Source organism: Xiphophorus couchianus, chromosome 5, assembly GCF_001444195.1.
Source record: "Xiphophorus couchianus chromosome 5, X_couchianus-1.0, whole genome shotgun sequence".
Lineage (NCBI taxonomy): Eukaryota > Metazoa > Chordata > Actinopteri > Cyprinodontiformes > Poeciliidae > Xiphophorus > Xiphophorus couchianus.
Window position 1 is genome coordinate 20,891,107 of NC_040232.1, and position 24,812 is coordinate 20,915,918.

General features: G+C 37.6%; 1 protein-coding gene and 1 long non-coding RNA gene across 8 annotated transcripts in view; one reads left to right on the forward strand and one right to left on the reverse strand.

The window, feature by feature from the left end:
- Positions 1 to 24,812, reverse strand: part of adgrb1a (adhesion G protein-coupled receptor B1a) — a 176,973-nt gene that overhangs the window by 91,470 nt on the left and 60,691 nt on the right. The gene's annotated exons all lie outside the window — the stretch shown is intronic.
- Positions 956 to 24,808, forward strand: LOC114144138 (uncharacterized). Its single transcript, XR_003595415.1, has 4 exons — positions 956 to 2,231; positions 19,341 to 19,352; positions 21,798 to 21,802; positions 24,797 to 24,808. It is a non-coding gene; the product is annotated as an uncharacterized LOC114144138 (long non-coding RNA).

Sequence of the window (24,812 nt, forward strand, 5' to 3'; positions counted from 1 at the left end):
TAATGAAACTCATTTTGATGACAATGTCTGTTTTGAAAAACCTGCAACAGGCCATGTCACAGGATGCAGTTCCCTCACATGGAGGAGTTTTTTTGGCTCATATCTGGACTATGGTGGCATCTGCTGTTGAAATTAATGATGCCTCTTCTTATTCTTTTCTTGTTTTGTATTTTTACTGCCTGCATAATTCCATGTTTAAAATCAATGATAGCCAAAACTGTTGGAAATGTTATGTATCAATATCGACTTGTTGCCTCCATCTCTGAGGAAAACTCTGATGTCTAACGTTGTGACCATACATTGAAATGTACCAGCAAGAAATGTATTTCTGATGTCTGTGTTAGACTTCATAAGTAATAATATGAAAAACAGGAGGGAATGTTAGAATAATTATCTAAGTTCATTTACTTGTGAGTTTATTTGAAAGGTTATGTTTTCATATTATTATTTGATGTTACTTGACTTCTTTTCTTCTATGAAATACTATTAACCATTTGTAGGATGTTTGCCTGAAGGCTAGAGATTTTGCACATTCCTGTGGTATCAGCTTCCATCTGTAACTGATTAGTTGTGGTCAGCCATGCCCTTTTAAGGGCATGCCCACAGAAGGTTCTAGGACACCCTGTAGAAAAAGGTCATTGGTCAAATTCTTTGTGTGACTATGTGAGAAGGCCCAACCTCCTTCCTTGTATTTTCTAATAAAGCCAAATGCAGAGAAAGAACTGGCAGAGTTGATCCCAGACAGTGTTTTACAGCGATTCGTCGCGTCTCGGATCTTCCCTCCTATTCTGCAGAAAAGACAATCACGACTGGTCTGAATCCTTGCTAGATAGGAATTAAATAAACCTATCATTTGGGGGCTCGTCCGGGATTCCCGATATACCCGCCGCTGACGGAAGGAGTAAGACGCGCTGAAAACTGCCGGCAGTCAGGTTCTTTAACCTGAAATCCCGGGGGGCAATTTCCTCGCTGGGCCAGTGTTTTAGGTCAACCTCCTTCTGCCAACGGTGGATTGACGGGACTCAAAACCGAGACAGAGCAGGATTCAACCAAGTAAGTAAATGGGATTGTACGGGCGGTTTTCAAGTCCCCCGTTTGACGTCAAGTGAAAAAAAAAAAAAAAAAAAAAAGGGAAAGTATAAAAAACACACGTAGGGAAAGGCAATAAATGTGATACCTTAAAATAACAGTGGGAAAGCAAGTGGTGGACTTGTTGGGGATGAGTAGCAAGAATTCTCCACTCAAATCATTTATTGAGTTGAGTTGAAGTGAGGATTACCACGACAAGAATTTAACCACCACCCCACTTCCCAATTCCCCGTTCTATAGCGTCCACCCTAGGTGTCATAAAGAACGGGACGAAAACACTGTAAAATATGGGTTTTTCACACGGGAAGGAGAAAAGTCTTAAAGGGGATGAGAAGTTAATGTGTCAGATGGAGCCAGGAAACTTAATGTACCTGACTAAATGGAAAAAGAAGTACGGTGCAGATGGCATGTTGAAAGTAAAGAAAAAACGTGGTGTTTTGGTTTTAAAATAAGGGTTAAGTAAAAAACTGGTACCAGAAAACGGGAAGTTATTGGTTGTTGTTAGATTCTAACATAAGTTTGAGATGTCTCTTTTTAAATGTGCACGGGTTTTTAAAACAGGTTCCTGAAGACGAGTTTAAAATTAATTAAATTAAAACATGAAAAATGTTAATAAAACATTGGAAAATTCCTGAAGCTTCAGTAAAATTTGATAAAATAATGAGGACAGACTGAAAATTGGTGACTGAAACTTTGACTGACTACAAACCTGGCCAGATGTTTTGTGTTTTTGTAATGTGCTTTGTGTTTTGTATTGTGTTGCAATTCATGTTGGTGTGAAAGTGTGTGATTGGACATAAAATACCACTTGGTATTTTATGTCATATAAATACAGAGTTTTTTAGTTTAATTCGTGGTGCAAAATTTCCAGTTTTTAGAACACCCTATGTGTTAAACTGGACTAAATTATTAAAATTAGGCAATAACAGCAGTAAGTGTGACCTGCAGTGTAAAGATTGGAAGGTTATAGAAAGATAGAATCTTGATAAAAATAAAACATCTGAACAAATTGAAAATAAATTATGGGTTCTAAGGTTAAATAAATAAATAAAGAAAGAAAGAATAAGCCAAGAAAATTAGGTCACAGAGGATTGTAGAAATGATGTATTGGCAAATTAATAGATAAATACATAAATGATTAGGTAGAGAAATAAATAAAAAAAATGCATATAGAATTGAGAACTAAAATATTAGATAAAAATGTTAATTATTCCTTCTAGGCTGAGAAGGTAGCAGAAAAATAGAATAAAATACAATGAGTAAAATAGGACCTTTTTAATGAGTTGAGGATAAAGAAAAAACAGAAAAGATCTTTAGAGAAACAGGCTCTAACTGTAAGAGGAATTGATCAGATAACAACAAACTGCAGCATGCAGCTGATTCTACGTATTTTCACAATCAGTCCTTTTAAAACTGACCAAAACTTTAAGATAGATAAATATCATTAAATCTACAGGACTTATTGATAATTAAGACAGAATAAATTAGAAGTAACTCTCTTGTTAAATAGAAATTGATTAAATATAGAAAAGTTTGCTAAAATTGACAAGATTTGTTGTTGAAGGATAACATTAAGTTTGAAATAACTTATTGGTTAATGAAAAAAAATCATATGGAACTATTGTAGAGAATCAATATTAAACTGTAATAAGAGATGATTAAACAGTGCCTACAGAAAGAAGAGAGGGCTGCAAGAAAATAAAGAAAAATAAATAAATAGAACAAAACAGGAAGCTGTAATGCAAATCATTTTCTCTCCCATCATTTAAAGTACCTCCTGACAAAATATCAGAATATAAGTTACAATTTTAGTAGTGGAACGACAAAAGGTTTTTAAGTTCAAATTTTAAAATTAGAAGAAACTAAAACATATCTGATGATTCAAGTGCCAAAGCCTAATAAAGCAGTAAGAATTAGGAGTTCCTCCTGAAATCCTTATCGGCTCTCTTTCCTGCCATAAAATCAGTCCCTCCAAGAGGTGAAGGAAGGTTTTTATGGTGGGGTTAAAGATTTGTTTTGTGATCTGACAATAGAGATTGCTCAGACTAGTGTAGTGACTGTAAAACATAAATTGTGACATCTAAAAAAAATACAAAGGTTTCAATTAAACTTTTTTCCTAAGGAACATAGAGATTGGCTGTTTAAATCTTGGGGTTTTGTTTGGCATTGTAGATTATAGGAAGTTGTAGAGAGTGATTATCATCACATAAGGCAGGATTTTGATGCAGTTTGGTTTCCTAGTTTTAGTGAAACATTTTCTCTTTAAAGTAGATAGTTTAAACAAGCAAATACATAGTGAGCAATTAAATAATGTGGAAAATGTTAAATATAAGTTTTTAGCATCAAAACACTGAGTCTGTCACACACAGATACTCTTGGTAATGATTTTCTGTTTTCCTTTCATATTACTTTATATATTGAGTAGTGAGTGGTTTAGATTTTTGTCTTTAAATTTGTTTTCATTAGTCTGACTTTTTATTTAGCTATTTGAGTCAGTTCTCTGTCTGTTTTGTTAAGTATAACAAATTAATTTCTTTCTTTGGAGTTACCAGTTTCCTCTGGACCCGTTCACCAGGGGACAGGGAACTTTGGTCTTTAGTTTAATTTCTTTCATTTGTTGATTTGGTAATATTCTGACCAGTATTTGTCAAAATGTATCATTTTTGGATTTTCTTAATTAAGACTATATTTTGAATTTTCTTCAACGTCTCTCTGGCTGGTTTATGCATAACTTTCACATAGTCTTAATTGGTAAACACGTTTTGTCAAACACTGCTGAGAATTTTTGAGAAGTTTCTACAATGAATTATTTGAAAATCATGAGAGTAAAATGAAATAATGAGCTTTAAAACTGTAATGTGAAGTGTTTTTGGGAAAATAGAGTCATCTTGAAGGTTTAAATCATGCTGAAATAAATTGTTCTGTTTGTTTTGAAAGTTTACCTTTTAGGAAAAAGAGCAGCATTGAATATGGGTAGAATTTCTCAGGTAAAATAATAAACCTGTTTCATCAACATCTTTATTTAAAGTAGTAGGAATTGTGATACATTAACAGGTAATGTATCATCAAGGGGGAGAATATGTTATGGGTTTATCTTTTATATTACTTAATTAGATTACTGAAACTTATATTACTTAAACAAATTTTTGAAGAACATGTCTGATCTGTGTTACACATAAAAGTGAAAGGAAAGATATTGTCTGGTGAAATATATGCTTATTTTGAATGGATTTGAGTTGTTCTCCATTAAAAGATGTTCTGACAATTGGCTAAAGTATTTTGAAATCAATAGATAACAAATTTATAGTGATAATGAAGCATATTTTGGTTAATTAACTTGGGAAAATAATTATAGAAATTAAAAATATTATTGTGTTAGCCATTTTCAGAGCATTAATTTAATGGATCAAGAATGTTTTAAGAAATGTTTTGAAGAATCTGTTATTGATTAATTTATCACTAATCAGGAAAAGTCCTCAGGTGGGTCTGAGATGTGGGATTATAATGATTTTTCTAAACTTGATCCAGGTCTAACTCTTTTGAATTTTTGTTTAAGGAAAGCATGTAGAATGTTTTAAACAAACAACCAGTAAGATCTAGTTTGTTCTATAAAAGTAATTTAAACTGGGCTGTTTAATTCACACTGATATTCATTGTTTTGATGATAAATGTAAACTGTAAAACTGCAGCACATTTTAAGCTTTTGTTATTGTTTTGTTTAATCCTATTTTTACAAGATTGGTTTAAGAAAAGATCTGCATTTGTTTAACATTCTGGCAAAACATTACTTTGGAAACATGTCTTTTGAAGCAAATGATTACAAGGTTTTGGTGTTTTCCATCGGTCTGAGGTATGGTATAAACTAATTGAAGCGTAGATTGAATGGATCACATCCACCGTTTAATGAGCAGAACTGGACAACTAGGAGATGTGCTTTGCATGATGAGTTGCTCATGGCTTTCTACACACGGACTGGCCTGGAGTTCTGAGCTCCAAGCCTGACTCTGGACTCTACAACAAAAGCTGTTATCTCTGAAGAACAGTGTGACTGCTTGGAGAAGCGGTTTCACATTTATTCCGACGATGGCAGCCACAGTGGGAACAAGCGTTGGAGAATTCACTCGGACACACAGTGAATTGAAGATATTTGTGTTGGAAACACAAATGAATGATGCTTTTGGAAAATCTGATCTCTGTTTTGTCATTGCAGTTTTGCAGCTGTTTTTCTGGTGTCCTGTGGATGTGGTCTCATTCAAAGTCAGCGTTCTTTGATAAAAGACTAAAGTAATTCCCCTGATGGAAAATAACAAAGCAAAATCTTTTTTTAAGTTAAGCCATTGTTTGATTATGCTGACACTGATGAAGATGACACTAGAGAATGTTGTACTTATATTTCCGATGCTAATGAAACTCATTTTGATGACAATGTCTGTTTTGAAAAACCTGCAACAGGCCATGTCACAGGATGCAGTTCCCTCACATGGAGGAGTTTTTTTGGCTCATATCTGGACTATGGTGGCATCTGCTGTTGAAATTAATGATGCCTCTTCTTATTCTTTTCTTGTTTTGTATTTTTACTGCCTGCATAATTCCATGTTTAAAATCAATGATAGCCAAAACTGTTGGAAATGTTATGTATCAATATCGACTTGTTGCCTCCATCTCTGAGGAAAACTCTGATGTCTAACGTTGTGACCATACATTGAAATGTACCAGCAAGAAATGTATTTCTGATGTCTGTGTTAGACTTCATAAGTAATAATATGAAAAACAGGAGGGAATGTTAGAATAATTATCTAAGTTCATTTACTTGTGAGTTTATTTGAAAGGTTATGTTTTCATATTATTATTTGATGTTACTTGACTTCTTTTCTTCTATGAAATACTATTAACCATTTGTAGGATGTTTGCCTGAAGGCTAGAGATTTTGCACATTCCTGTGGTATCAGCTTCCATCTGTAACTGATTAGTTGTGGTCAGCCATGCCCTTTTAAGGGCATGCCCACAGAAGGTTCTAGGACACCCTGTAGAAAAAGGTCATTGGCCAAATTCTTTGTGTGACTATGTGAGAAGGCCCAACCTCCTTCCTTGTATTTTCTAATAAAGCCAAATGCAGAGAAAGAACTGGCAGAGTTGATCCCAGACAGTGTTTTACAGCGATTCGTCGCGTCTCGGATCTTCCCTCCTATTCTGCAGAAAAGACAATCACGACTGGTCTGAATCCTTGCTAGATAGGAATTAAATAAACCTATCAATGAAGAAGGCTGAGAAATGTAAATCACTCAACTGTTAGAATACAGTCTCTTTTCCTGAAAGAGTGGGAGCAATTATTTCCTGAGTTGTCAGATTGGGACTTCTGGATGTGCAGCTCTTTTGTCAGTATACATATTTCCTCTAATTTTAAAAAATGTTGCTCAATCAGGAAAAAAGGCAAATGTATTTGCCATAAAGGGACTTTATTTAAAAGCATCCATTTTAAAAAAAGTTTTTCTGAGGAATACCCACGCTAGCTTCAGAGTGGTTAACGTGGGTATTCCACTATGACAGAAGCCTCTGTGATAATGCTAATTATCAAGGTAATCGCTTGATAATGGACTCTCTTCATTGCACACACAGCCTTAGATGTGAGAACACATAACATGTGCAAATTGGTTATATAATGCCCCTCTATATTCCACAGAAGTACATACGTAGGGGTAATGTTCCATTACCCAACATTACACACACCAACTGAGGCCAGGTTGAGAAAATACAGGAGGTACAGCTACCATCTATGATATCCTAGAGTCCAAAAACTATCAAAGAACACATAAAGAATCTCTTGTTGCAAAGACATTAAAGTAATCATCAAAGCAGATTGAGAGGATAAGGCTGTGTGTGAGTAAATACTTTGAAAACTCACCTGCAACAGAATGAAATAAGCATCACAGACTGATGGTATCTTGCAGTGAAAGAGTGTCTGAGGGGAGATTTTTTCCTCTAGAACCATGGTGTGATGAATGCTATTGTCATTGTCAAATTCCCTGTTTTGTCTATTCTGATTTAACGCTCGCCATTAAGATGTGTGCTGATATGAGGAGGATGGAGCAAAGTGCTGCCAAATGACTCTCTCCCCGCCTGTGTCCTCCATGCTCATAAATGTTTAATGGCACAGACAGATGCCTTTAAGCCCCCACAGGCAACGACAAATATGTATTAATCTGCATGAATAGAACATGAAGTTGGCCCACATCCAGTCGCACACAGTTTTAATTACTCGCAAATCAATTTCCTTCAGGGGCGAGACTGGGATGAGAGAGGGCACTGTGAAGAGCACTCGATTCAGTGCAAAGAGTCAGACCTACACACACACACACACACACCCACGCACACCCACAGATAAATCTCTTCTGCAGCTGTTTGTCATCCCAACATGCCAGAACCATGAGTGTAATATGACTGATGTATATAGAGCACCGTCAAAAAAATGCATGATTGAAAAATGTTTCTTTTAGAAAAATCATGAATGTATTATTTCAAACTATGAAGTGTTATAGTTAGCAGATTACTATTTGTCATGTACTTTTGAATTAATCTGTATTTATTACTGTATCTGGAACACAAACAAGTTGAAATGGTTACTGTGCCTAACAAAGCCATGTCTCTTGTAGGCATGCTAATAAAGTATGTAGACAAAATCTGTCCCAGCCAATGAAAATACTGCCATCACTTAGTTCAGTGGTGTGCAATCTTTTCAACACAGAGAGCCATTCTTGAACTCAGTCTGGATAATAAACTCATTTAGAGCCACAAATGTTATCTTGTATTGATACATTTCTTCTAGGAAATTGGTCATTCTTAAAAAAACAAAATCATTTGGATACATTTTTCTCTGGGACATGTCGTTGAAGACATAGACACAGAGCCACATGTGACTCCGGAGCCGCAGGTTGCAGACCCCTGACTTAGACCTTTAAGAACTACAGGGAAGTGTGGTGAATTGGGTACATTTGTATACATTTGTGGTCATTTTGCTGCATATGTCTTTGCAAATCACACAATGGACTGAAGATGGATGCAGCTCAAATAGGTGTCCAGCAAATGATGCGCATGAGTTTTCTTTAAAACTGCTAATGTTAGGAATGACTTTATACAGTATGTTGTGGAATGTCATTTCATGTTTTAGCATAGACAGAAAAATTCTTTCTGACCAGAACAGTTTTTAAAGTCTGTTTAAAAACTTCATGTTGGCACCACTTACCAACATGAAGCGTGGTAAGTGTCCATTGGTAACAGACCTACTTGAGCGAATGTTTCCTAGATTAGGTTTAGGTATCAAAGCAGAAAGAGCTACATAATTTACACCATGAAAAACCGGAAAATCGAATTTAATACCACTGCACAAAACATGATTTTCAAAAGTTAAAGCATGTGAAGAAGAAAAAAACTATACAATGATGAGTCCAGCCAGGAAGTATGTTATGCATTTTGAAGTCCCTATTGTAGATCCTGGCTATGGGCTCCAAGATTTCATTAGTAATAGGAGAGAAGATAAGAAGAGAGTACAATATGGTTGAAAGTATTACGACATGAAGATAAGTGTTCAATAGACAGAGGTTTGAAATAAAAAGTAAAAGGATTTGACAAAATGAAATATCTTCTAGGTGAGGAAAATTACATTACAAAAAAAACATTACACATTTTTTACTTTAATCACACCTTTTTCACATCCATGATGTTTTATTTCTCCTTCTGTTTTATCTATTGTGTCTTCATGTCTTATATTTCGTAAAGCGCTTTGTGGTTTCTGACCTGTGAACGGTGCTATATAAACAAAGTTTACTTTCTTACTTGAGGAAAAGGTTGGGAGCCTCTGTTGTAAAGTGATATTACTTAAATTGTCCAGCAGCTGGCATGGTCTACAGTCGTAAAGATGGTTTTGGGTTTGTCTGTGTACACCAGAACCAAGGAAAGACCAAAAACAAGGAAAAGGTTTCTAGCTTCCAAATTTCTAGATCAAAAGTCTCAAGACTTACTTTTTACTGTAAATGAAAAATAGCTGATCAGAAAAAAAAAAAATGCATTATTATAAATACCAAGGTGTATGCCAGTGGCCTCAGTGCGTTCTTTTGGCAGAAAGAATGCAATGACACACACAAAGACAGAGCTGCCTTTGTGTGTATTCATCCCAATCTAATCCTCACTGGTTACCTTTTATAATGGTGTGTGAATGCTAACACAGGAATTTGTATGAGGGGAAACGTTTTTCAAAGTTAAAAAAGAAGAAAATTTAGAAAGTAGGAGGAGAGATCTTACAGGAATATTGAGAGTGACTTATTTAAAATCTCACTGCAACAAGGTGCATGCTAATGTTTTGTTATTCATTCTTATATTTCTATACTGATTGTTCTCATTTTACTGAGTTTCTTTTCTACTTCCATTTTCTTGAGGGTTCTTTTTGACCAAAGCTGTACAATGCATCCCTGGAAGCTGAATAAAGATATAAATATTGAAAAAAATGACCAACTTTAGAATTATTGCTTGAGACAAGTTGCCTTAACATCCTTTACATCTTCTATAGGTTATTTAATTTTCTGCTACATGATTTTTATGGATTCTACAGAACCTAGATAAAGTTTCAAAGTATAATCAGCTGCATATTTGGCCAACCCTTAGATATATTTATAGCTGAATGCATTATTACCAGTTTCAAAGACCAATTTTTATTCTTAAATAAATAATATGTAATTTTTCTATAGAACTCATGGAAGAAAGGAGGCATTCATGTTGATGTCTGTTTTAGGAGGTTTAATGTCAGCCTGATACTCCAGAATGACCTTCAGCTCCTCTCCTCAATCTGAATTCTGGTCTTATTGTGAATAAAATAATAAAAACATTTGACAGATGTTTGGAACAGAGAACATCACTCCTTCCTTCAAATGAAGGTTTTAGCACGGCTAAAAAAAACCAAACTTTTCAGGTCTGTTTAAAGAGAAGATTTTTTGAAATGACAATGACGGTAACTTTTTTATTTTTCCTGCCTCATAAATACAGTCTTGGAGAGGGTAGAAAATGTGAGGGGAGTAATGGAGTTTTGTCTTCCCAGGTCTGCAAAGACATTTCATTATATTCTCAATTTAGAGGGGGCTTTTGTTTGAGCACCTTGTCACAGGAGCATCTCTCCTCTTCAAGGCTTAAACTCATCCTCCATCCTTCATGTTCCACAGTCCCTACTTTATTTTGATTATCTGTTTTTGTCAAAACACACACTTTCTTTGCAATGTCTGTGGGGGTGTGCACGTGAGCATGTGTGGTTGCATGGTTCACTGGGTGCATGTGAGTGTGTCGACGAACTTCCTGAAAGTCACCTTCATCTTCTATTTGGAGCGAAAGGATGACTGCATGGGCATCTCTTCTTACAGCTCCAGTTTCTGTACTTTTGATCAATAGCTAGCACTTAGTGCACACACACACTCTCCCCCCCCCCCCCCCCCCCCCCCCCCCCCACGCCGGCACACACACATACACAGGGTTTTAGTGGATAGCATGACTGCAGATTTATGACTGAGGAATGTGTATGTTTGTGGAGCTGTTAGGGGAGCAAAGAATGGCTAAAATATGATGTTTACGGCCCTGTAGAAACAGGCAGCCACTGGGGGAAATGTTTAGAAAGACAGAGACATGAGGACGTAGAGGGAGAATAATGATGAAAACATGAAGAGCAGGCAGCAATGGGGTGACTGGTTCACACAAAGCTGTGTGGCTGAATGAAGGATAAGGCAAATGCTGACACCCAGAGGACAGAGGCAGTCAACTGCACAGCAGAGATAACAGGCGGTGAAAGGAGGAAATGGGGGAGGGGGAGCTGCAGGGGGGAGCAAGATGAAGGGAGACAGGAACAGAAAGAGGGGAAAATGTGACAACAGATAAGATGAGGAGGAAAGAGGGGTAGGGGGGAAGGATAAGCTTCACTTGAATGGCACAAAAAGTTAAACTCATACACAGATGAAAACGCTCACACGTGAGTTTCCTCATTTAAAAGGGAACAAAGATTTTTTTATCTGAAAGTTTTTTTTTTTTCATTGAAAAATATCCAGCTGAACTGATCAAACTGATATTCTGCTCTACGGGTAGAAATGTACCTCTCTCTATAATAATCTGTAGAGGAAATAATATTAATTTATAATCTTCCTGAATAGCAAACATAACAGTTGCATTTGAACTATTACAGATTTATTGTTTTCTATAGATGTAAAGGTACAAAAAGGTCAGCAGTAGTGAATTTAAATTGAAGTTATCATTTTGAAGATGAATTTGATTAAGGCCAAAAACTTAAAGACATCTCACTTAAGAAAATAGCACAAAATTAATAAAAACAAACAACCATCCTCCGGTGTGTTTCAGTTTATTTCACGTTAACATGAAGTAAAATAAAAAGCACACAGAACCAAATGTGTGTTCCAAATTAGAAACCGACATAAATTAAATGTTGAGTATTCGCCGACCATCTGTTATGCTATTCTCTGGGCATTTGTTATGTTTATTGAACACCATTTAGCAGCTTTCAATCCACTGGGTGTTGCAAAAAGTACAACTTTATGGGCACTTTGCTTTCCATATTTTCCTCAAGCTAACCTTTTTGCTCCAAGTCAGCTGCACCATCATCCAGTCTACTTTTCAAAGAGCTAACAATATTTCTCCACTGCTGCACAGCATCAGATGGAATCTAAACATTTGTCACACAGCTGATTAGAAATAAACAGAACATTCTTGGATTTCCCTCTACTGTGCATACAGTTCAAGTTAACCTGAATGACCAACATGAATGACCAACATTCTTCTTTTGCACTTTGACAACTACTCATTACATGATTTAATTTTTAATAAAAATGCTATCTCAAGACAGAACTTTTTTTTTACCCCTCAACGGGGTCTTTTATGTGCTCTAGTGTCCCTTATATGAAAGTAGGCTGAGAGGAGAGGGGGGAAGACATGCGGAAAATATCGTCGGGTCCGGGAGTCGAACCCGCGACAGCCGCGACAAAGACTCAAGGCCTCCAAACTGTTAGGTTGGGGTTCTTTGTCCTGTTTTATTTTGTTTTCTTTTCCTCTTCTGTCCTGGGTTTTTTCTGGGAAGCTGCGTTTCCTTTTACAGCCATCAGATGTCACCAGTGAGCGGAGCCCCTGGAGAAGTGTGGCGGCCAACCTGTAGACGCACCTGTGTCTAATTTTCGAGAGCTGCGGAGGTGCTTCATAAGAACAGCCTAGCTGACACTCCAGTGCCTGAGTATTTGCCTTCACTGGTAGACGTTTTTCTTAGGAAGAAGCCTTCTATGATCGCTCCCTGTGTTCTGATCGCTCCTTGTGTTCTCCCCGTCAGATTTCCTTGTGATCGCCCTGTGACTCCTGGATGTGGACAAGCGCTCCCCCCTGGATTTCCTTGTGTTCCTCACGACGCCATTGGTATTACCAATCGGTTGCCTTCCTCCGTGCACTTATCTCCCTGGTCCCTCCCCGTGAATCCTCTGTGCCTCGCCACTGGCTGAGCCTGCCAGCGTTTCATGTTCCGGGAGCTAACTGTCGAAGCCCCGCTCGGAAGTCAGCTCACTCTGCTCTCCAGCTGCAAGGCTTACCTGCTCGCTCTCCGACGGTAACTCACTTCTCCAGCCGCCACCATTGACAATACTACCTCCGCATTCAAGTAAGCGTCCTACGAAAGATTCTCAGAATTATTCCATTTGACCCATCCCGTGTCTCACTCCGCTTTTTCTCATATACAGTCTGACGACCAGTTTCCTCCAGTCCCAGGTTCCAGAACTATTTACCCTGACCCCTCTTCCTTTCACCAAAATAAATATTATTGTTGTTTCATATCGCTTCTCTTGGTGTGTTCTTGCATGTGGGTAACCCGGCTATCACCCATCATGACACAAACATGGGTCACGCTATCGCCTACAGCACCACGGCACTCGCTCAAGACAGAACTTTAAAATATAATTTGCACTTTAAATAGTATTTTAAATGTTAATTTTAAGGGACCATCATAATGTGTTTTCCATTTACATAGTGAAATTTTAAAGCAAAATCAATTAACTATGTTATATTCAGTTATTAAAATAGGGTTAGGGTTACACACACATGCACTGATTCAGCACCTTAAAATAGGGCCTCTGTAGACAGTTCCACCAGATTTTGCTAATTGCTGCTGGCTAGTCTGAAGGAGCTGTGGGCTGGGCTTGCTCTGTGAGGCAGAATCTTGGAAGCTTGAAAACTGCAGCTCTGAGGAGGACTTTGAAGGCGGGGCTAGGACCACCCAGGTGTTTTGGACAGCTGAATGGTTGCCATGGGAGATAAAGGATTTCTCAAATATGCATGAAAGAATTAAGTCAACATTCCAGCTATGTTTTTGATGAGGGAATAGCATTATTACATAAGATAAAGCTATAAATTAGCACTAATTAGGATTAGTAGGCCTCCACTGACACTTTCCATTGCACCACCCATGTATCCTGACTGGAATATTCATCTCCTGCTCCTCCAATCACAGAAGAGACCCATCTATTTAAATTTATACTGAGCTTTCAATGCTGTGATTTGATCTGAACAGTTTGTTTCTTTGTTTTGGAGTGTCTTGTGAAACCTTTGGCTTGACATGTTTGCTTACACTAATTGTTCCTGCCAGGTTTCTTTGTTTTAGTGCATAGTTTAGGTCCTGCTTGCTTTTTCTTTTTTGAGAACCTAGGTGGTTTCTGGATGCAGGCTCTGATTGTTAATACGTTTGTTAGAATAAGTTCTGGTTGAACTCTCCTGGAATATTTTTCCCCCCTATCTAACCTGTTTGTGAGTCTGGTTTTGGTCCTGTATTTTATAAATATAATTTATACCTATCCTGGCGTCCTTCCTTTAGATTCCCCCCTCTTTCCCTTTCACTTAAAAAAAATCTTAATAGTACACCATCTGTTTTTTAAAACCCATTCCATCTGGTTCATTGTTACTTCCCTTGCTGAGCTGGGATGTAACTAAAATCTTACTCCTTTGTTTTTTGGAAAGGTTACATGCAGCAAATTCAACTTTTTTGTAAGACCAAGTTACGGAAAAAAATAAAGCTGAAAAAAATGTGTAACTTTGATCTCAACTTTTTGAAAAAGTTGCTGGGAAATCTGTAATTTTAGGCTGCAACCATCACAAAAAAAACAGTGCAACACCATGTAGACTGCCTGGTCAAACATTTCAGCTTATTGTTTGGCTATTTCTCATCAACTCCACTGGTTTGGTTCTCCCTCAATGTGGATGTCATTTGCAGAGGAAGCCATGGCATAAATATTGCTGTCAATTTCGAAAAAATTCCTTCAAAGCTAAGGCTCAATGTGTACAAGTCCTGCTCAGATATTTTAGTGTTGGCTGCTCGTTCTGTAGAAGTGACAGGTTTTGTCATTTCAAATACGGCCATCAGTCGGATCAGTGTCTGTTTAGACACGATAGGACACTTGTCTTAAGAAAATGTGCCGCTCACTTTAATCCCTAAGGGACACTGCTGGGGAACGGAAATGATTCGAAAATATTTAGAAGAAAAAAGAAGCTTTGTGTTAAGTATGCCTTTACAAAAGGCTCCAGCAGTAGATCAGTTCAGAAATAACGTTTGTTGAATTAACATTGAAGAGATAATATTAAGTGTTTTCAAACCTTTTTCAAAAAATTGTGGTTGATAGTTGATAATTTTTTAAGCTTTATTTTTTGTCATAACATGGTCTTACAAAAGAGTTGAAATTGCTGCACATAACACATCAAATATATCCAAATCCAGAATGACAGAATCTACAGCGACGCTCAAAAGAGCTACAGATAAGTTTTAAAGATGCAACAATTTAATTCTCATCCAGCCACAATATGAAATAGCTCAGAAAACCCAGATAATTGCTGGGTTTCAGACATGTGACCTGGATGATGTGCAAAATTCAAATGGAGGGCCGGAAGTGGATTTCTCCAGTTCGAAACAAAGCAAAATTGATCACAAGTACGCTAATGCCCTAAATAGGTAGAAACAGATATATTTAGGATATGATCCGTATTATCTTGGTAAAAATGACTTCTCTTATAATCTTCAGGCGATCCACATAACTAACTATATGGAGCTGCAGACCTCATACGCCGAGCTAGAAGAAAGTTTTCAAAACCCTGGAGAATACAATCATTTAGCTTCAAGTTGGGTCAAGCATTTAGGATCAAAAGAAGCATTAAATGGCTGTCGACTTGTTTCTGTCGGATGAGTAGTGAATTGTGCTATTTTAAGTAATTAGCCTATGATAACGATGCTAAGTTACTTCTATGAGCTTGGATCTCTTGGTAAATAATTTATTTAGCTTCTGTAAACCCAAATTCATGCTGGAGTTGTATGTTAATGTTGAGTCGTTGTAGGACGTGGAATCAGGTCCAATGTAGGTCAACTATTCACACCTCACTGTGACTGTAAGGCTGGGTGGGCTATATTTAATTTATTTAGCTTTTTTTTTTAGCATGAAAATCCCACTGAATAAACATATTTTCTGTCCGTGACTCGGCACTGAGCTAGCTGCTAACAACATTAGCACTCTGAGGACAACCAAGCTAGGGCGTAAAAATAATATATCTTACCTTACATATGAATGCTTGTCTTTCTAAGTAACTGTCCAATAAAACATCTGGAAGTACAATTTAAACCATGTGATTGTTATCTGTTAGAAAATGGGCGCTGCAAACTCTGGCGTTGTTAGTTTCTGCACCTCCTGTTATTAGCTGTAGATTGTTGATCCACTTTTCTCCTCTTTTTTCGGTAAGTTTTTAAAATGAACTCTCTTGTGACCAACTACCTTCAAAACATGAAAATAACGTTTATCTTTCCCTCTATTCTCTCTAACGGTTGGAACAACCATACATGACACAGACTTTAGACATTTTGATGCTGGATCAATAGAAATAAATGGGCTGCATTTACTTCCGGCCCTCCATCTGCATTGGGTGACGTCAGTGCTACGTCATCTGAAACCCAGCAATATAACTTCAATATAACAACGCATTGTCTGGCATGCATGTTGATGTAAAAATGAGGAACTGAAGCATTTGGGAAACATTAAGCGCTTTCTATCGCTCTTGATACGTCCCTTGATTTTCTTTAATGTGCATGATTCAGATGAAGGGTGTAGAATTTAGCTGGTTCTACTGTATTAGCATGATATGGGCAACATGGGCAACCGCCCAGGGTGGCATCTTTTGTGGAGTGCCATCAGTTCCTCAAGTAGCTCCCTTCAGCCCCCTCACAACCACATGATCTGAATGTCAATATGAATGAATATGAATGTGAATCTTAATGTCTTGTGCAATGCACTACACCCTCCCTAACCCCCTTTGTGGTGGGCCAACGGGAGGAAGAGGAGAGGGATGTATTTTAGGAAGGATTATGCTACTTTTCCCAATAAATCAGCTTCTGTTTTACATATTTAATGACACATCCGTGGCTGAAAGTCACATGATGTATAATGTGGTTAGATAATTATTAACTGTATTTACAACACAGTCAGTTTAAGCTTACAGCTGCTCCAAGCATCCAACATCTTCCTCTACTAAGGAAGAGAAAGATATTATTCTTCCTCTTCCTTAGATGTGACATCTAAAGTCACATAGCATGAAGCTATGTGACTTTTTTGGAGGGGGGGTTATTGCTGTAACATCTTATGATGGACATAAATTATTTATTCTTTCACCTCCAGCTTCTCTGCTTTTTTCAGAGCTTCTGAGCTTCATTAACTAGTGACAATTTGGCATCCAACAACATCCAAAAATCATTTTGCTTTTGAAAACCTGCACATGACTCTACTGCATAAAAAAAGTTTCTAGTTAGCAAGATTATTTAATCATCATTTCCAGCAAAAATCTCCATAACAACACAGAATGAACACAAAGCAAAACTGACAGTATTTGAACAAAAAACAAACTCAGTAAAAAATCTCTCAAATGACATAAGCTACAATAAAGACTGAAGAAGACGTCCAAATGTTCTTACAGCCTTTCTGATAACAAAGAGGCACTAAAAATAAAAGTGTTCCATGTTGTTCAGCTCAGACTGATGCGGTTTTGATAGAAATGCGACTCAGAATGCTTCTTAGACTTAAGGCCAGCATGTCAAATGGCAGCATGGTTTAAGTAGCATGTTATCAGTCTGTCTCAGTTTTTCAGGACACTATGAAAGTTAGGCTGCTGCTTTTCTTCATAGTTTCTATGTACAATTTTTCTCTTTTCTCTTCACCACTTACTATCAGTAAGCACCTTCACTGAGCATTCCATGCTGAAACCCATTGTCTATGAAAACGTGGCCCATCAAGGGCAGCTCTTCCGTTTCAGGTGCAGGTCAGCCAAGAAGACATTTCAATTCTGAAGATGGATGTCGTACTTTAGAGAGAGCGATAAGAAAAGGCTTGAGAGGTCTTTCACTGCAAGAATCACATGCTTTTCTTACTTTTTTTGCAGCCTGACTGACAGCTCACAGGAACAAGGTTTATAACAGCCGTCTCCATCTTTAGCCCAGATGGCTGTTGATGAAGCCTGTGGTCCCAGATCACTATGACAAGTTTCCTAGCTCAACTCCATTGTGCTGGTCTGCTTTAAAAAAAAAAAATAAACACAATTAATCTGGGTGGCCCTGCTGTGAACTTATCTTTGGATTTTCCACTTCAGTCAAAGCACTGAAGTCAAGCTACATAGAACTACTCCAGCTTCAGATGGATATTGTTTACCAGTCGTCTTCCTAGGAAAGCCCCGGTGCGCCAGGCTGAACTGTCCCTAGGGGAACTCCCAGAAACTCCAGATCTATTTTCTATATGAATTTCACTACAAGCCCCCGGCCGCCGTTCTCTGGGTCTCTCTGCGACTTCTTCGTTCACCATGAATCTGATGCATCATTGTTATCCATGTTTCTCCAACTTACTTTGGGGGCATAATAAACTGCTCCATTAAAAAGGCATACAGCCTGTGCTAGTATATGAAACATATTGAGAGGCGTCCAGGGATCACTAACCTGTAAGATCCAATGGTGCACACGCACACACACACATAGGTCCCTGAGCAATGCAGTTTATTCTTCCCACGCTTTGCACCTCTCTCATACATCACAGGCCCTTGTCTCCCCACACAGTGTGGGATGGTGACTGCATTGTGACTCAGACTTACAGACACAGTTAGAGAAACAACGAGAGAAAGATGAGGATGAGGAGGTGGCAAGGGTTTCATTCTGGTGGACCATTAAAAAGGAGCCTCTCACAACACTGCTGGCGAGGCAGCCAGGTATTCAGTGTGGGATTAATCTGGGTAAGATGAGTTTGATTTAACACTACAGTCTTGTCTACTCTCTGGGGAAAAAAGTTATGTTAAAACCTGCAGATCCTGTTCATGAGACTCATATAGCCACGCTTCTCAAATTGTTGTATAAGTAGTTCTTTGTTAGGTTCTGCAGGGGAGTGGTTTCTCTACATTTACAGGGTGGCAGGCTGAAGGGATCCAGCTGGTGCTCATCAAGACCAATCAGCGAAGATCTTAAATAGGAGCAGCTTCCCTGAGGCAGACGCCAGATGATTTTGGTTCAACAGTGGTACACTCTGGCTCTCTGTGCTGTTGTTACTGTGTTTAACTTGTTCTGATTCCTCTCTCATCTATTCCCTCCTCGGAGAACCAGTTGTGATCACTAGTGATGGCCTAATGAAGCCTCATGAAGCAATGACGCTTCCCGGCCCATTGCTTTGCCCAAAGGTTCATAACTCGATGCTTCATTTATTTCTCACTAGTGACATCTGCTGTTCAAACTGTGACAGCCTTGTCACTCAGATAGACATATTTAAAAAACATTAGTAAATGCAATATTGTCACAATGTTTTTGTCAAACTTATGTTTAGTAACAGGAGAGTCAAGTAAATCCTATTTAACTAATCTTTTTTAGTTATTCAAATGATTTGTAGCCAATCCTGGTATGTTGACTGTCAGTGGCTGTTTTCTTTTGTCACTGATTGATTTGACAATAGACATTTGTTTTAATGTATTCGGAGTGCAGTGCTTGTTGGGGCAGACAGTATTCTTTGAGTTTTGATTTCCCTCCTGAAAAACTAAAATTCTTCAAAAATTCTCTTTTTCTAGGATTCCTATTGGCTCTCTGATCTGATCCCTTATATTTTTACTTATCAGGCCAGAATTGTACTCTTCCAACAGCTTTAAGTCTGTTTCTGCTGTGCAAGACTGATAAATCTTTGCAGAACGAAGAAATAGTGGAATTTTCAAGAAGGTGCAAATTTTGGAGGTGAAGGGTTTGATTATTTTTATTTAAGAATCTTGTGAGAGATCATCTCGAAGTCTTCCCAGATATCAGATTTTTGTCTTCTTGCTGGCTCCAAGTTTATTTGTGTAGCACATTTCAGCAACAATGCAGTTTCAAAGTGCTTTTTTTTACATAATAAAAACACACAAATATAAAGTCACAAAATATACCATAATCAACAATTGAGAAAACCAATAACAAACATTACATTTTGATGAGTGCCATCATCAAAATGCCGCCAGCAAAAGTTGTTGCTTTAATATACATGAACTATAAAAGGTTCCTTTTATTTCGGCCACTGCTGAAGACAAATACTCCTCTGATGCGATCACATACAATAACCCATGCCATGAAGCAGCAGCTCATCACACTTTTATTTTGAAAGCCGACACGCAAAATGAAGCAGTCACGTGACCCATGAGGCTTCGTTTGTTGCCGGTCACGTGGTTTTCAGCAAAACGACACAAGCCTCTAAGCGAGGCTTCATCGGACACGCCCCCTTATTACTCTGTACAAGCCTCGAAGCCTGGCTTCAGATGTCCCATCACTATTGATCACTCCCTGGTGCTCAGACTACCTGAATTACCTGATCCTCGCTGTTCCGCTAGGCCTTGCTCCTGGATACCCCCATTACCACCAGCCAGCTGCTGCTTGTAAACCCTCAGTCTCGTGCTGGAACTCCTCCACCTGGAAATCCCACACTGCACCAACTGCTGGGAAACCCATGTACCCACCGCTGCTCATCCTAACCCTCAGACAGTAAGCCATCACCAGGTTACACCATCATTCCCTTCACTCCCTTCCCTGTTTAACTGCTCACCTTTTCTCAGTTCCTCCACTGGCCCGGTTCCTCCCTGCTGCTGCAGATCAACGCCTCTCCATTCTCTCCCCTTTGCACTCAACTATTCAATAAATCTGTTAAACTGCGTTTGGTGTCCGTAGTTGTTGCTTGCCTTCGAGTCCTGGTAACCTCTCACCATGACATTCGTGGGGTGTAGTGGTAGATTGAAGACATTTGCTATTTATTATTTGCCTGGTAAATATAATTAAATGACTTCCAATAGTGGTGAAGATTAGCTCTTTAAGTAAGCTGGTCTTTCCTTCATCAGAAGCGTTTCCAGTGGAACTGAAACAGACATCATGTAAACAGGAATGTGTCGGTGGTTCTTTAGGATGCAGCTGAAGCTGTTACTGGAGCTAAGAACTCAAATGAATCTCAACCTAACTGTGTTCCAGCTTCAAGTTGGAAAATCATAGGTATTTGCTAATAAACTGAGGGAGTTTTCACACCTCATGGTCTGGTAGACTCAGTTTGAATCAGGGCTAAAATTGCAACATGAAATTTTTAGCTAATGTTCTTCACAAAATGTAGATAGAAATGGAGTAGAATCAGATTTTAGAGGTTGTAGAATTTGTTTTTGGTAAAAAACCACAAGCCATTTCTCCCTCTAGCATTAGACTCTCGCATTTGTTTTGGTTCTATTAACCCAGAATGCATTGCGCTATTATCTGCTTCCTGCTATTGGAGCAGTGTCCAGTCCGCTTGGCATTCATATGTATTCAAACCACACTGTAGATGACTTCAACCAAATGGAGACCTAGGTTTTTAAGTGGACCAGCTTTTTTCCCCGTATCAGAGTTTGATTGCACATTCCCACCAAACAATCTGGACTTTCTGGTCAAACAAATCAGAGTTTGATTAAAGTGGACTAAACAGGCCTGGTGTGAATCCACCCTTATTTTTGTTTAGCTACTAACATATTAACTCCATTTAGATACAGCAGTAAGATTTAGTGAGATACAAATCAAACGCATTGAATACTGGATTATGACACTGCAAATATTGATAAACATTCAACTGAAAATTCTGACTTCTACATTCAGTCTTTCTGTTAGTTTTTTCCCCACAACTCCAAATATGGAATTTTCAATTTCTAAATAAAACACATATAGGCTCATCCAATTCCAGTGTTTTCACAACTGAAGAGAATCAATTAAAGAACAAATATTAAAATAGGGTAGTGTTATGTTGTATCTTAACCTCGGAGGGAAATGATGATTAATATTAAATATTTTTTAGATTCTAATTGTGTTTTACAAAATGTACAGTCTGGTTTTAGAAAAAAACATAGCACTGTTACTGCCACGTTAAAGGTTTGTAATGATCTTATCCAGGCTCTTGATAACAAAAAACATTGTGTTGCTTTGTTTATTGATTTATCAAAGGCATTTGACAAAGTAAATCACAAGCTTTTAATTGAAATTCTACACAGGATTGGGCTCTCACATCAAGCTACCATGTGGGTAGCTGATTATTTGTCAAACAGAACCCAGAGAGTTTAATTCTCTGGTGTCACTTCTTCTACTCTCACTATTTTAAATGGGGTACCTCAAGGCTCAGTTCTGGGTCCGCTTTTATTCTCTATTTATATAAATAACTTGTGTGACAATCTGTCAAATGCTTTTTACAATTTTTATACTGACGATTTAATAATATACTGCTATTCTGCATCACTATCGCAGGCAATACAGTATTTGCAGTCTGCTTTTAATGCAGTTCAAACAAGTTTACAAACTCTGAAGTTGGTTTTGAATGTGGACAAGACAAAAGCAATGATTTTCTCACATGCTAGAAAAATACCAGAAACTTCCCTATTGCTTACCACTGCTGTAGGAGCACAAATCGAGTTTGTCAGTAATTATAAATATCTTGGTTTTATTCTAGATAATGAACTCTCTTTTAAAAATCACATAGCAAATCTACTACGGACATTGAAAATGAAAATTGGGTTTTATTATCGAAATGGATCTTGTTTTACACTCAAAGCTAGAAGAAAATTGGTAGCAGCAACATTCCTGCCACTTTTGGATTATGGAGATGTTTTATATATGAATGCTTCGACCAAATGTCTTCAATCATTAAATACTGTGTATCATTGCGCTTTAACCGGTAGTAGACGTCTGACACATCATTGTGATTTGTACGCAAAAGCTGAATGGCCTCCTTTAAGTGTACGGAGAAACAATCATTTAATGATCCTGATGTATAAATCTTTACTCGGTCTAACCCCAGCATATTTATCCACTCTCCTACATAGAACTGTCAGTTTTCATTCTCTTCGCTCCAATAACATTATTCTTCTGCATATCTCACGCTTTCGAACTGAAAAAGGGAAGCAGGCATTCAGTGTGTTGGCCCCCACAGCGTGGAATCAGTTGCAGTCTGAACTTAAGATGTAGAAAATGATTTCACTGGACTTATTTCGAGCAGTTCTTAAAGATAGGCAACAAGATTCTATGAAACAGTGTCATTGTTTTTAAATTGTTTTTATTGTTTTATACTTGTGCATATGTATTAATTGTTTTTATCTTGTAACCAGGTTGCTATGTATTGCAAATTTTTTGCTCAGGTCCCTCTTGAAAATGAGATCTAGATCTCAACGGAGTTTACCTGATTAAATAAAGGAATATGAAAAAAAAATAAATACATATTTACTTATAATCAAAAGCGGGGTAATGATGTGAAAAAATTACAATTAGGTCACACCTGCTAGTTGTATTGCTATATGTTTACTCTAAGTTCTGTATATTCCCACCAAGTTAAAGCTGTTTGGGTTACATGCACAAGGTTGGACATTGTTTTTTCCCAGCTGCATGGGAACCAGTCTGTTTCCCATGTTTTGGATCCCTTATCCCTTTGTACAAAACTCATGTGTTGGCTCTGCCTGGGAGAGCTTTTCATGCAGACCTCCTTCGTTACTGATTGTCCTACAAGCTCTCTGTATTGTGCACAATATATGAATAAACCTGATTGAGTGATTTCACCTGAACAGTGCTTGGAACTAGTTTTTTTCCACGACAAGGCTTTCTGATTATTTAATCATGGCCGATTGCATTTTTAGCAAATACCACTGTCTGACCAAATAAGTGATGAATGAATAATGTGACCTTACACAGTCCTAGCAATGGTATTATTTTCAATGTGAACCCTCAGAAAAGTAAAATTAAATATATTAAATTGAACAATTAATTTTTATTCTAAATCTTCATCTTGAAAAATCAGCCCATGATGCAATGAACTAGAATTAAAAATACAATCTGCTGCTGTTTCATGCCTGTTAGGATGAAGGTACTTGTTACATCAAGATGTGATTCTTCCCACCAGTTTGAGGTCAATAACCAAATTGAAGCATATCAGTGAGACTGCTCATGTGAAACCATCTCCCCAAAAGGTTGGATTTACCTGGATCATTTTATTCCACTGAAGCATCACTTCAATTACACTCAGATCGAATTATTCACATCTTCAGATGCTTGCTCAAGCAAATTAATTCAAAGACACCTGTGGGTGTCTTTGAATTAAGACACCCACAGGTGGATAGGAATTTTTCCATATTAACCTGATTAGGACCCCAATCACAGAAAGATGCATGTAATCAGCATTTTCTGATCCCGATCATCTTGACGCAAATAAGGCCATAGCAGGTTATATTCAAATCAAGCTTATTCATGTTAAATTTTAGTCAATTTCACAGAAATGTTTTCATCACCTTAATCACTTGCTGCCTTTTGAATTCTTTACAGCATTCTGCAACACAGGATGCCTTTGGCTTCAAAACTGTCAGTTCTGCACATTATACACAGCACCAAATTTATTTCATAGGGAACCAGTTGCTTGTTTTCCTAAATTGGCTTGCTTGTTATGTCACAAATTCTGGCAACACAGACCCTAACAGTCAGCCCAAAAGAGAGAGGCCGCAGCAAGACACACCAGGCAAAATCTGACTCATTCTGCTAAAGGGATCCTGAACCACTCTGGATTTTAAATGGGCACAAACAACAATGCTGTTAACAAACCTTAATGTATCACTAATCAGACAATAATGTGCATTGTGGACAATAATAAATGATTAATAATGCATCTAACTACTGTAAACAGCATCATTGGAATTATTTCCTACTTTGAGTCTTAATGTTTCTATCTGCATATTATTGAAATTATATAGACAGATTTTAACTATTTGCAGAAAAAAAACAAGCATTCATGGATTTATAGAACATAATTGATCAAATGATCAATAAATGTCTTTTTTTCCACAGAGGAAGTAAATAATAAAGAAGGAGAAGGTAAACCCAAGGTCAACTGATTAAAATAGGTGTTTCTTTTATTTATTTTTTTGTTTTATGTACACTGTGAAGAGTTTGGCTTATCCATATTTAAATAAAAATTTTTACATGTATTAAGGGAAACTCCTCTCAAAAAATGTATCTGCCTCTGACAAATCCACGTGGAACCAATTACTCAGAAATAGTTTCCAGGAAGATAATAGGTTAAAAACAGTTTAATTCAAGTTTATTTGTCTGGCATATTTCAACACCAAGGCAGTTCCACAGTTACATGACTGAGAAA